This window comes from Podarcis muralis, chromosome 8, assembly GCF_964188315.1.
Source record: "Podarcis muralis chromosome 8, rPodMur119.hap1.1, whole genome shotgun sequence".
Classification (NCBI taxonomy): Eukaryota; Metazoa; Chordata; class Lepidosauria; order Squamata; family Lacertidae; genus Podarcis; species Podarcis muralis.
The window spans coordinates 12,384,430-12,396,482 of NC_135662.1; the positions used below are offsets into that span (position 1 = coordinate 12,384,430).

Here is a 12,053-nt window from a genome sequence, read left to right on the forward strand (position 1 = left end):
AACCCTAGAGTCTGGCAAGACTGGCCCGTACGGGCAGGGGTACCTTTACCTTTTATCCCTATAATTCCCCAAAGAAAAGCTTTTGTGTTTTTTTTTTTTACAAGAGTTATTTTGAAACATCATTTTCAATTCATTGTATATCATTTCCCAGTAAGCCTAATAGGGCTGGGAAACATCTTCTTTTCAACATTGAGATATATCACCAGTTAAATACCGATATAGCACAATGTCCAAAATATGGATGGAGCTACGAATGTAGAGGCTAGCTTCACGGTTTCCCCTGCATTGTCATTTTCGCAAAACACAAACACAATTCACAAAATTATGAAGCTGATATCACAATATGGACTTCAAACCGGTTTGCGATGGTATATTGATAGATCACCCAGCCCTACGGCCTAACCCACTTCGCAGGGTTGTTGTGAGGATTAAACTAACAATTGAGGCTCTTTTACAGTAAAGGTAAAGGGACCCCTGACCATTAGGTCCAGTCGTGGCTGCCTCTGGGGTTGCGGCGCTCATCTTGCTTTATTGGCTGAGGGAGCCAGTGTACAGCTTCCGGGTCATGTGGCCAGCATGACTAAGCCGCTTCTGGTGAACCAGAGCAGCGCATGGAAATGCCGTTTACCTTCCCGCCGGAGCGGTACCTATTTATCTACTTGCACTTTGACGTGCTTTCGAACTGCTAGGTTGGCAGGAGCAGGGACCGAGCAACGGGAGCTCACCCCGTCGCGGGGATTCGAACCGCCGACCTTCTGATCGGCAAGCCCTAGGCTCTGTGGTTTAACCCACAGCGCCACCCGCGTCCCCCTCTTTTACAGTAGTCAACTGGAAAAGTTTTGGCATGGGGTTATTGCTGCCTTCTGCATCAAAGGCTGGGCAGGTGTGTGCTGGAAAGACAGCTGCTCTGTTGCTTCGCTCAAGAATCGAAAGATCACATCAATAAGCATTTTTTCCAAACAGTTTGAAAACCTTAAGCGTTAAGCTAATTGCAGCATTCGTTTTTCTTGGGTCTTGGTTACTTTTTCTGCGCTCGCTGCTTCAAGAAGACGGATCGAGGTTCTGTAAGAGCTGGGAAACGCTTTCAAGCAGGCGTGACATGGAAACATTTGAAGCACCTTCTTCTCTGACCATGGGGACCTGCCATCTGAGCTGTGAATCCACTGTGGGAAAATGCTGAAAGCAAAAAAAAATCCTCTACTATCAGCAGAAGGCCGCCATGAGATCTGTGAATGGCACTAGGAATTGCACCAGCTGCCAACTGAGCTAAGTTGAAAGTGCCGATACTAGTGTCCAAAGCTCTATAAAGCTAGGGGTTGTTTTTAACATATGAAAACAGTGCAAAAAGAAATTATCAGGGAATCGCTTTGGGAAATTTAACGGGTAGCGATTAGTAGAAAGAGAAAGGGGTGATGTTTGGATGGAAGAGGGACGTGTCTGGGTGGGAAGGTGCGCATTTCGGCGTTGTGCCTCGCTTGTGGCCTGCTGTTCCACAGGCCCAAGGATTTTTAGGAACCGCTTTTCAGATTGCTATCAAGCTCAGCTCAGAAACCTCAGCTGATTAATCATGCTGCATTTTCGTTAGACGGTTCCGTTAAATTTGCATACATCTGGATATGAGTCAAACAACGGTTCTGAAGCAAAAGAAGCAGAAGCCTACTTTGTGTGGCTGTGTGCGCATGCACACACACATATCCATATCGCACTGCATTTAAACCTCACCTGTTTCTCCAAGGAGCTCCAAGTGGTGAATGGGATTAGGGAGAAGAGTTGGTGGAAGAAGATTGGAAGAAATTTAAAGACTATTTGCAGAAATACTGTAAAATTAATGAATGTTAAAATGATGTTGGATTGAAAATAAGTGGTATTGGTAATAAGATTAACAAGAATATGCAAATACGGATTGATAATGGATGAAAATACATAGTTACATTAGGTTAAGATATAGAGTAAAGATAAATGAAAGAGGGTAAGGAATTGCTGAAATGATTTTCTATACGGGAATACAAAAAGGGGAGGTGTGAGGAGGTCAAGGAAATAAGGAAACGAGCCTAAAGATATTGAAAAATAGATTTATTTTTTTAAAAAATTCTATTTAGCTATTAGTTTTTTCTTTGCATTTTGTATCTTTTTTCTTCCTCTTTCCTATGTGTGTTTTTTTAGTTTGCTAATTTTTGTTTTAACTTTCTTTATTCTGTAATCCTATGTTTTTTGTAAAACCTCAATAAATATTTCTTTTAAAAAAAAACAAGCGGTGAATGGGATTCTCCTTTCCCCCGTTTAATCCTCTTAACAACCCTGTGAGGTAGGTTAGGCAAAGAGGCAGTGACTGACTCCAAGGTCAACCAGCACGCTTCAATGTCTGAGTGGAGATTTGAAGCCTGGTCTCCCACGTCCCAGTCCGACACTCTTAACCACTAAGCCACACTGCCTCTCATAAATGTGTGGATTGAAGCACCCCATTGCTGTAGGACAGGGTGGGGAACTTGTGGCTCCTCCAGGTGTTGTGGGACACAGGCTCCCATCAGCCCCAGACAGTGTGGCCAATGGTTAGCGACTCTGGGAGTGGTTGCCCAGCAACATAAAGAGGGGTCACAGGGCCCTCATCCCTCTTGTGTGAGAACTACGAGGCAACAACAACAACAACAATAATACTACAGTGGTACCTCGGGTTAAGAACTTAATTCGTTCCGGAGGTCCGTTCTTAACCTGAAACTGTTCTTAAACTGAAGCACCACTTTAGCTAAGGGGCCTCCTGCTGCCGCCGCGCCGCCGGAGCACGATTTCTGTTCTCATCCTGAAGCAAAGTTCTTAACCCGAGGTACTATTTCTGGGTTAGCGGAGTCTGTAACCTGAAGCGTATGTAACCCGAGGTACCATTGTAATAATAAATAATAATACCCTGTCCATCTGGCTGGGTTGCCCATGCCACTCTGGGCGGCTTCCAACACATAATGAAACATTTAAAAAACCCAAACACCTTCCTAAAATAATAATGATGATGATGATGGTTCAGTAATTCAATAACACTGAAGAGGGTGCCCACAATCCAGGTTTTACTGATTTATTTACCACATTTGTATCCTGCAATGCCTTAAAAAAGCTCGGTGAGATGTAGATGATTCCTCCCTGGTCTATTTTATCCTCACAACAATCTATGAGATAAGCCTAGTCTTCAAGATTGTGACTGGACTGAAGTCACCCAGACAACTTAGTGGGTGAGTAAGAATTTGAACTTAGGTTTTCCTAGTCTTAAGTTTGCCACTTCAACCAGTATACTGCACTGGGTTTAAGAATATATCATCTATCATCTATCTATCTATCTATCTATCTATCTATCTATCTATCTATCTATCATCTATCTATCTATCTATCTATCTATCTATCTATCTATCATCTATCTATCTATTTATCTATCATCTATCTATCTATCATCTATCTATCTATATATCTATCTATCTATATCTATATCTATCTATCTATCTATCATCTATCTATCTATCTATCTATCTATCTATCTATCTATCTATCATCTATCATCTATCTAATCTATCTATCATCTATCTTCTGCCTGGTTAACCAGGGCACATTCGCAGTAGGTCATCTTTATTTTTTTATTGATGACTCCGACCCAGAAGTAGCCAACATCTGGTGGCCTCTAGTAGTTGTTGAGCTACAATTCTAGCCAAGCTGCCATGGACTTCTGGGAGTTGGAGTGACACCTGGATGGCACTAGGTCGACTCACCTTGATTTAACCGATTAATTGGATAAAGCATTGTATTTCTGCTGCCAACCACCTCGAATCTCCTCAAATCGAACTTCAGCAGAAGAAGTTGGTAGCCCGCTACTGGAAAACAAAGAAAAATAGAGGAAAGCCACTAACTGCATAGATAAGAAGCACTCACAGCATTCTTCTTTGAAACCCAGAAGTTGGAAATAAAACGGAAATAAAACCATTTTATACCCGCCTGAATCACCCCAGAGTAAGCGGCTTGTAATACTTATCTAATAGGTGCCGTTCCGTCACCCAGTTCTGTTCCTCTCAGAGATCTGTTAAAAGCAAAAAAGGGGGATTTTATTGTAAAAGCATCAACAGGCAGCCTGAGCTCAAGGCTGTTGCTTAGCAGTTATTCCTTTCTCTTCAGATCAGCACTCCCAACCTTTCCCCACTAAACTCCTCTTTAAGGTCACAGCCTCCTTTCCTCTCGGGCCGAAGGCAGGCGAGAGAACTGAACCTGTAACTGCTTGGAAAAGGTGAGTCCCACGAAAACCAGGGCACAAACAGACACAGATAAAAGGGAACCTTCCACCACTGACATTCCCTCAGTATCTCTGAATATCTTTGTGGCCATCAATGTTTCTTGGGTTTCCCCTCTTTTTAACGCAAGGCTGCAGGTCCAAACAATAGAATATCTACAGATGGCCATGATGACAGGGAGAATTAGAGGGTATCCAAAACAGAAAGTACAGAAAGAACGGAAAATCTTTAAAGAGTATTTGGAAAAGTATTGCAATAACAAATATCTCCTGGCAGAAATAGAATGATCCTTGTAAAACAACAAATATAATGTTTTTTGATATCTGACGAGAACAAAGAATACAATACAATACAAAGAATACAAAATACAATAACTTGGAACTGTGTGGAAAAAACTGTAGAAATAATAATACAATGAGTCTAATCGGTTATGGTAAGAAAACGATAAAGAGATAAAAGTGTAATATGAAAACCTCAGTAAGTTAAAAGTGATGTTGTGTGATTTCTTTATTAGTATTTATATATTGTTTAAATTGGTTAATTGTAATGATTTGATGTAGCAACTACTGTGGTTTTTTTCCTTTGTTATTGTGTAACTCTAAATAAAGTTTTATTCTGTTTTGGTTTTTTTAAAGTTACCTGTTAAATACCATGAGCATTGCATAATGTAAACATACTCTATATTGATTGTGTGCTCAAATTAAAGTGTCTACTTTGTGGCAATAAAGTACAGTTAGGTAAAGGTAAAGGTACCCCTGCCCGTACGGGCCAGTCGTGTCCGACTCTAGGGTTGTGCGCCCATCTCACTTAAGAGGCTGGGGGCCAGCGCTGTCCAGAGACAGTTCCAGGTCACGTGGCCAGCGTGACGAAGCTGCTCTGGCGAGCCAGCACCAGCGCAGCACACGGAAACGCCGTTTACCTTCCCGCCAGAGCGGTACCTATTTATCTACTTGCACTTTGATGTGCTTTCGAACTGCTAGGTGGGCAGGAGCTGGGACCGAAGGACGGGAGCTCACCCCGCCGCGGGGATTCGAACTGCCGACCATACGATCGGCAAGTCCTAGGCACTGAGGTTTTACCCACAGCGCCACCTGCGTCCCTAAAGTACAGTTATGTGCCCTTAAAAAAGAAAGATAAGGAAAGACTGGAGAACTTCAGACCTGGCAGTCGAATGATGCCCTCCAAGCCCCTCTATCTGGCCCTCAGGACTCCCCCAAACCACACCCTTTCCCCAGGCCACACCCCTTTCCCCAGGCCACACCCTCACTATCTCTGCTATGCACACTCTGGTGTCGCTTCCTGCCTGGGTAGAAAAGGCTTTGCAAGCGTGCAAACAGATCAGCTGGCTTGTTTTTCGATGGCATCCATCTGTCTCGAAAAACAGTGGAGTGCGCCTCTGGGGTGAGGTCAAACCACTGCATTAGCAGTGCTCAAGTGACCTCTCCGGGGTGCAAGCCTGAGCAGTGTGTACGGAGGTCCTGGGCTGCCCAGACAACAAGACCACTCCTCTTGGCCTGGCTGATGGGGTCCAAAGGAAAGCAGAGCAATATGATTGGCAGCAGCTTGGCTGCAGAAGTTGCCGGACGGAGGCACACAAGACGCCACCCAACCGCCTTAGGGACTCCACTCCGTATTTGTTTGGGGTTTTCTCCTTAACTTTTCTTCTCCTGTAGCTATTCCGCAAGTCCGAGGAGGTTTAGGATGGGAGATGTCCTTCTCGTGGATGGGCTCCCATCCCAAGTTGATGTGCCCCATCTGCCCCTCACTTCCCTCTATGTGGCATGTGTTGAAACCACATTCTTGACCTTTGGACTCAGACATCACCTTGCCAACAAAGGTCCGTAGAGTTAAAGCTATGGTTTTTCCAGTAGTGATGTATGGAAGTGAGAGCTGGACCATGAAGAACGCTGATCACCAAAGAATTGATGCTTTTGAATTATGGTGCTGGAGGAGACTCTTGAGAGTCCCATGGACTGCAAGAAGATCAGACCTATCCATTCTGAAGGAAATCAGCCCTGAGTGCTCACTGGAAGGACAGATCCTGAAGCTGAGTCTCCAATACTTTGGCCACCTCATGAGAAGAGAAGAGTCCCTGGAAAAGACCCTGATGGGGGGAAAGATGGAGGGCACAAGGAGAAGGGGACGACAGAGGACAAGATGGTTGGACAGTGTTCTTGAAGCTACCAGCATGAGTTTGACCAAACTGCGGGAGGCAGTGGAAGACAGGAGTGCCTGGCGTGCTCTGGTCCAGGGGGTCACGAAGAGTCGGACACGACTAAACGACTAAACAACAACAACATTGATAGAACACCCAGCCCTATGGCCTAACCCACTTTGCAGGGTTGTTGTGAGGATTAAACTAACAATTGAGGCTCTTTTTCAGTAGTCAACTGGAAAAGTTTTGGCATGGGGTTATTGCTGCCCTCTGCATCAAAGGCTGGGCAGGACACGACTAAACAACAACAACAACAACATGGTTCTCGTACGCTCCAACTGCCAAAGCCCTTCTTTGCATGCAGGTGGAGGTTGTGAGACCCCTATGTCACTGAATGCCAATCATATTAAGAGAGGCTTTGGGCCTCTCCTAGCAAACATACGTTGCCCACAAACGCAGCATTGTGCTGACGGCCAGAGGGTCTGTTACTTAGCTGGCTGAAGCGGCACCTGTAACAAAAGAACAGGCCTGGCTTCTCCTTTCCTGGCAGGGAAACTGCTTGGCCCAGTTCCTTTGATTAACGAGCTATTGTTCTTCAGGAAACCGGGCGCAAGCGGCCGCTCAGGTAGCTCTCGGCACTGTGTGAGTGTCTGGAGGCGGTTGGAGGATGGATGGCGGCTAACAGATTGAGGTTGAATCCTGACAAGACAGAAGTACTATTTTGGGGGGACAGGTGGCGGGCAGGTGTGGGGGACTCCCTGGTCCTGAATGGAGTAACTGTGCCCCTGAAGGACCAGGTGCGCAGCCTGGGAGTCATTCTGGACTCAAAGCAGTCCATGGAGGCAAAGGTCAATTCTGTGTCCAGGACAGCTGTTTACCAGCTCCACCTGGTACGCAGGCTGAGACCCTACCTGCTCGTGGACTGTCTCGCCAGAGTGGTGCATGCTCTAGTTATCTCCTGCTTGGACTACTGCCATGTGCTCTATGTGGGGCTACCTTTGAAGGTGAGCCGGAAACTACAAGTAATCCAGAAAGCTCCAGCTAGACTGGGAGTGGCCACCGAGACCACATAACACCTGTTTTTAAAGACCTACTTTGGCTCCCAATACGTTTCCGAGCACAATTCAAAGTGTTGGTAATGACCTTTAAAGCCCTAAACGGCCTTCGGCCCAGTATACCTGAAGGACTGTCTCCACCCCCATCACAGCCCAGACACTGAGGTCCAGCTCCAAGGGCCTTCTGGCGGTTCCCTCCCTGCGAGAAGCGAGGTTACAGGGAACCAGGCAGAGGGCCTTCTCGGTAGTGGCGCCCGCCCTGTGGAACGCCCTCCCATCAGATGTCAAGGAAATCAACAACTATCTGACTTCTAGAAGACATCTGAAGGCAGAACTGTTTAGGGAAGTTTTCAATGTTTGAAGTTGTACTGTACTTTTAATATTCTGTTGGGAGCTGCCCAGAGTGGCTTGGGAAACCTAATCAGATGGGTAGGGTATAAATAATAAATTATTGTAATATTATTATTATAAAGGCAGCAAACGGCCGTGCGGTGTTTTGGCGCGCTGTGGCGCACTGCTCGACTGCTACAGAGAGAGGTGCCAGAACGCAAGTGTGCACTTCGGCGACATTTACACTATGCATCTAAAGCACTCTGGGTGCTACTTTAGGAATTGGCTCCTTGGGAACTGTAGTTTGCTAATGGTGCTGCTTTAAATGCAGCTGGGCCTTCCAAGCCATCTTAAAATATGCAAGGGGTTTTTAGCTGATTTTTTTAGGAGGGCGGTGAATCCCCTTATTAATATAATATTCTTCAAGCTCACACCCCCAGGAAGGTGAAACTTTTCAGTTCACTGGTCTTCTGCAACTTCCAATAAACCGTGGGTGGGTTTGGGCACGTGTGGGTTTTTAAAAAGCATGACCTCTGGAAAAAAAGAAAACCTCGCCTCAGGTGTTATCTACGAGATGAGGGCATCCCCAAGGAGTTCCCCAGAGGAGCGAGTTCACACGATGCTGGCCTCCCCCTCTTAAGTTCTCACAGAAGAAGAGCATTGCTCACATTTCCACCTCTGTCTTCACCTCCACCCCAGGAACGGCAAGATCAAAAGGCAATCCACTACACTTCTGAAAGTCCGGGGGAGGGGGAATGCTTTTTTACAATAAATAAAAAAAAACCCACCAAAAGCTACATAGCAATCGTATCGGCTGGATTTTCCTGTACTACTACTCTGTTTGCCCTTAATTTTTTTTTTTAAAAAAAGCTTTCACTGAGAGTTTACTGAACCATTTCTTGAAAGCTAAATCAAAAGCGCAGAACCGCCCCCACAATAACCTTAACGGGCTGAAGGCATACGAGGTAGATTTCTATGCAGTCGTTGCGTTTTCCTCCCCTGAAAGACTGCTGCATCCATTATTTCTCTCCCCAGAGGAAGCCATGCATGTTGAGGAATCGATGTGTCTAATACTACCACACAGACACACACAGAGAGAGACACACACATTGAGGGGGGTGAAGTAATAATTTTTGTGTCGGGGCTGTTTGCCACAGTGATACAATTACAGAAATCTGTGTCAGGTTCAGAAATTTGACACCCAGGGAAAGACGATTTTTGATTTTATTTTAAAAAGAACAGGTTTCTGGTCCTCAAGGGACTGGAAATTAATTGAATGCCTGGTGAACAGCTGAGGGGGGAAAGGGGAAGGAGGTACAAGCAACATTTCAGGGAGTGGGGCTCCAGCATAACTTTGTAGCTCTACCCATAACCAGCATAATTTACCATAACTCATATATATAAATGTTACCATATATAAACGTACACTGAACATGTGTTTTTGGGGGGCGGGGGACAGCAGGACACATGGCCACAAACTCTGCCCCAACCTACCCACGAACCTTACTTAAATTGCAAGCATAACGTCTGTATAAGGCTGACATTTGATTAAATTGAATGAATATTCTTTGAAATGTTGTGAGCTGCTTTGGGTAGAAAAGCAGCACGTAAATAAATAGATGATGAGTCGCTATGGCTTTTACATTCCCTGTGCTTATTTCCACAATCTCTGTGCATTGTACACCTTTTGTATGATTCCCCAAGACCATGCGTGCAAATAATTTTAAGCTGTTTTTAATATGGCGCCTCTAAATTTCAATTACTTCCCTAGGTTCGTATTGTAAAGGGCAGGCCAAAATAATAATAATAATAATCAATTAAGTAAACAAATGATGGTGTTGGTGATAAAACCACATGGATTTATCAGATATGCAGATGACACAACATTGATGGCAGAAAGTGAGGAGGAATTAAAGAACCTTTTAATGAGGGTGAAAGAGGAGAGCGCAAAATATGGTCTGAAGCTCAACATCAAAAAAACGAAGATCATGGCCACTGGTCCCATCACCTCCTGGCAAATAGAAGGGGAAGAAGTGGAGGCAGTGAGAGATTTTACTTTCTTGGGCTCCATGATCACTGCAGATGGTGACAGCAGCCACGAAATTAAAAGACGCCTGCTTCTTGGGAGAAAAGCAATGACAAACCTAGACAGCATCTTAAAAAGCAGAGACATCACCTTGCCAACAAAGGTCTGTATAGTTAAAGCTATGGTTTTCCCAGTAGTGATGTATGGAAGTGAGAGCTGGACTATAAAGAAGGCTCATCGCCGAAGAATTGATGCTTTTGAATTATGGTGCTGGAGGAGACTCTTGAGAGTCCCATGGACTGCAAGAAGATCAAACGTGTCCATTCAGAAGGAAATCAGCCCTGAGTGCTCCCTGGAAGGACAGATCCTGAAGCTGAGGCTCCAATACTTGGGCTACATGAGAAGAGAAGACTCCCTGGAAAAGACCCTGATGTTGGGAAAGATGGAGGGCACAAGGAGAAGGGGACGACGGAGGACGAGATGGTTGGACAGTGTTCTCGAAGATACCAGCATGAGTTTGACCAAACTGTGGGAGGCAGTGGAAGACAGGAGTGCCTGGCGTGCTCTGGTCCATGGGGTCACGAAGAGTCGGACACGACTAAACGACTAAACAACAACAACAATCCTGCCTACCATTACAATGAGGACCATTTGAAAAGTGCTATGTTCTCTATAGCTGGGATGAGGAACTCCAGGTTTTGTTGGACTTCAGTTCCCATTAGCCTGGCCACTGGCCAGGATCATGGCGGTTGCAGTCCAAAACATTGAGGCCACCATGTTTGGGATGCCGAATTTATGGTCTGCCATACTTTGGTTTACACTTTATCCACTGTAAACAACGGGATTTCCTTTGCTGGTAATTAGGATGGTTCTTTATGACTCTGAAAAGTCAAGTTCCGTATCTGAAACCGTATCGACCACCATTCGTTTATGCACATTTAAAATATCTGTGAAACCGGAGTCTCTCAAATTTGGGTCTCCAGCTGTTTTTGGACTACAACTCCCATCATCCCTAGCTAGCAAGACCAGTGGTCAGAGATGATGGGAATTGTAATCCAAAAACAGCTGGAGATTCAAGTTTGGGAAACCCTGTGTTAAACAGTAAAACAGGCTCCAATGAGAAGTGGTGAACTCTCCTTCCTTGGAGGTTTTTAAGCAGAGACTGGATGACCATCTGTTATTTATGATCTAGTTGAGATTCTTGCATTGCAGGGGGTTGGACTTAGAAGATGCTTGGGATCCCTTCCAACTTACAATTCTATGTTGTTGTTGTTGTTTAGTCGTTTAGTTGTGTCCGACTCTTCGTGACCCCATGGACCAGAATATGCCAGGCGCTTCTGTCCTCCACTGCCTCCCGCAGTCTGGTCAAACTCATGCTGGTAGCTTCCAGAACACTGTCCAACCATCTCGTCCTCTGTCGTCCCCTTCTCCTTGTGCCCTCCATCTTTCCCCCCATCAGGGTCTTTTCCAGGGAGTCTTCTCTTCTCATGAGGTGGCCAAAGTATTGGAGCCTCAGCTTCAGGATCTGTCCTTTCAGTGAGCACTCAGGGCTGATTTCCTTCAGAATGGATAGGTTTGATCTTCTTGCAGTCCCCTTCTCCTTGTGCCCTCCATCTTTCCCAACATCAGGGTCTCTTCCAGGGAGTCTTCTCTTCTCATGAGGTGGCCAAAACAGCAAAATTAACTGGGAAGCTCAGAAATCAAGAAGACAAGAGCTTTAAAAAAAATAAAATGGGAAAAGTTTGTAATTTATATACGAGATCACTGTAAGCAGGTTAAAACATTGGCAGGATTTTAACCACACTTGTAAAGTAACAGAATGTATGGATAATTTAGAAAGAGAAAAATTGGAGAAGTATTGATATGCAGTTGAAAATATTATCAATAGCACCCATGGAATGGATGGGGGGGGGGGGAGTCAGGAGATTCAGAGTAATCTCAATGTTTGGATTCTGAATTGGTTTTTGTTGTATGTTTATATTTTTGAAAATCAAATAAAAATTTACAAAAAAAGAGAATAAAACTGATGTTGGAAATGTAAAAAGCTAAATAACTTGTTAACCTGTTAACAGTCATCAACAGGTTTACGATAACCCATTGTGTCAATCACCCATCTCCTACTACCCTTCTGAGAAAAACCCCACCCCACCCTCCCATTGTATATAAGGGTCTGGTGACTTCTGTTTCAGTGTATCTGAAGAAGTGTGCATGCACACACGAAAGCTTAT

General features: G+C 44.8%; 1 long non-coding RNA gene across 1 annotated transcript in view; it reads right to left on the reverse strand.

The window, feature by feature from the left end:
• Positions 1–216: 216 nt before the first annotated feature.
• LOC114600249 (uncharacterized) overlaps positions 217–12,053 on the reverse strand; it is a 144,798-nt gene continuing 132,961 nt past the window's right edge. Inside the window, exons 4-5 of the long non-coding RNA XR_003707502.2 lie at positions 3,747–4,051; positions 217–1,176 (exon numbers count right to left, since the gene is read on the reverse strand). This is a non-coding gene — a long non-coding RNA (uncharacterized LOC114600249). The remainder of the gene's footprint in view (positions 1,177–3,746; positions 4,052–12,053) is intronic.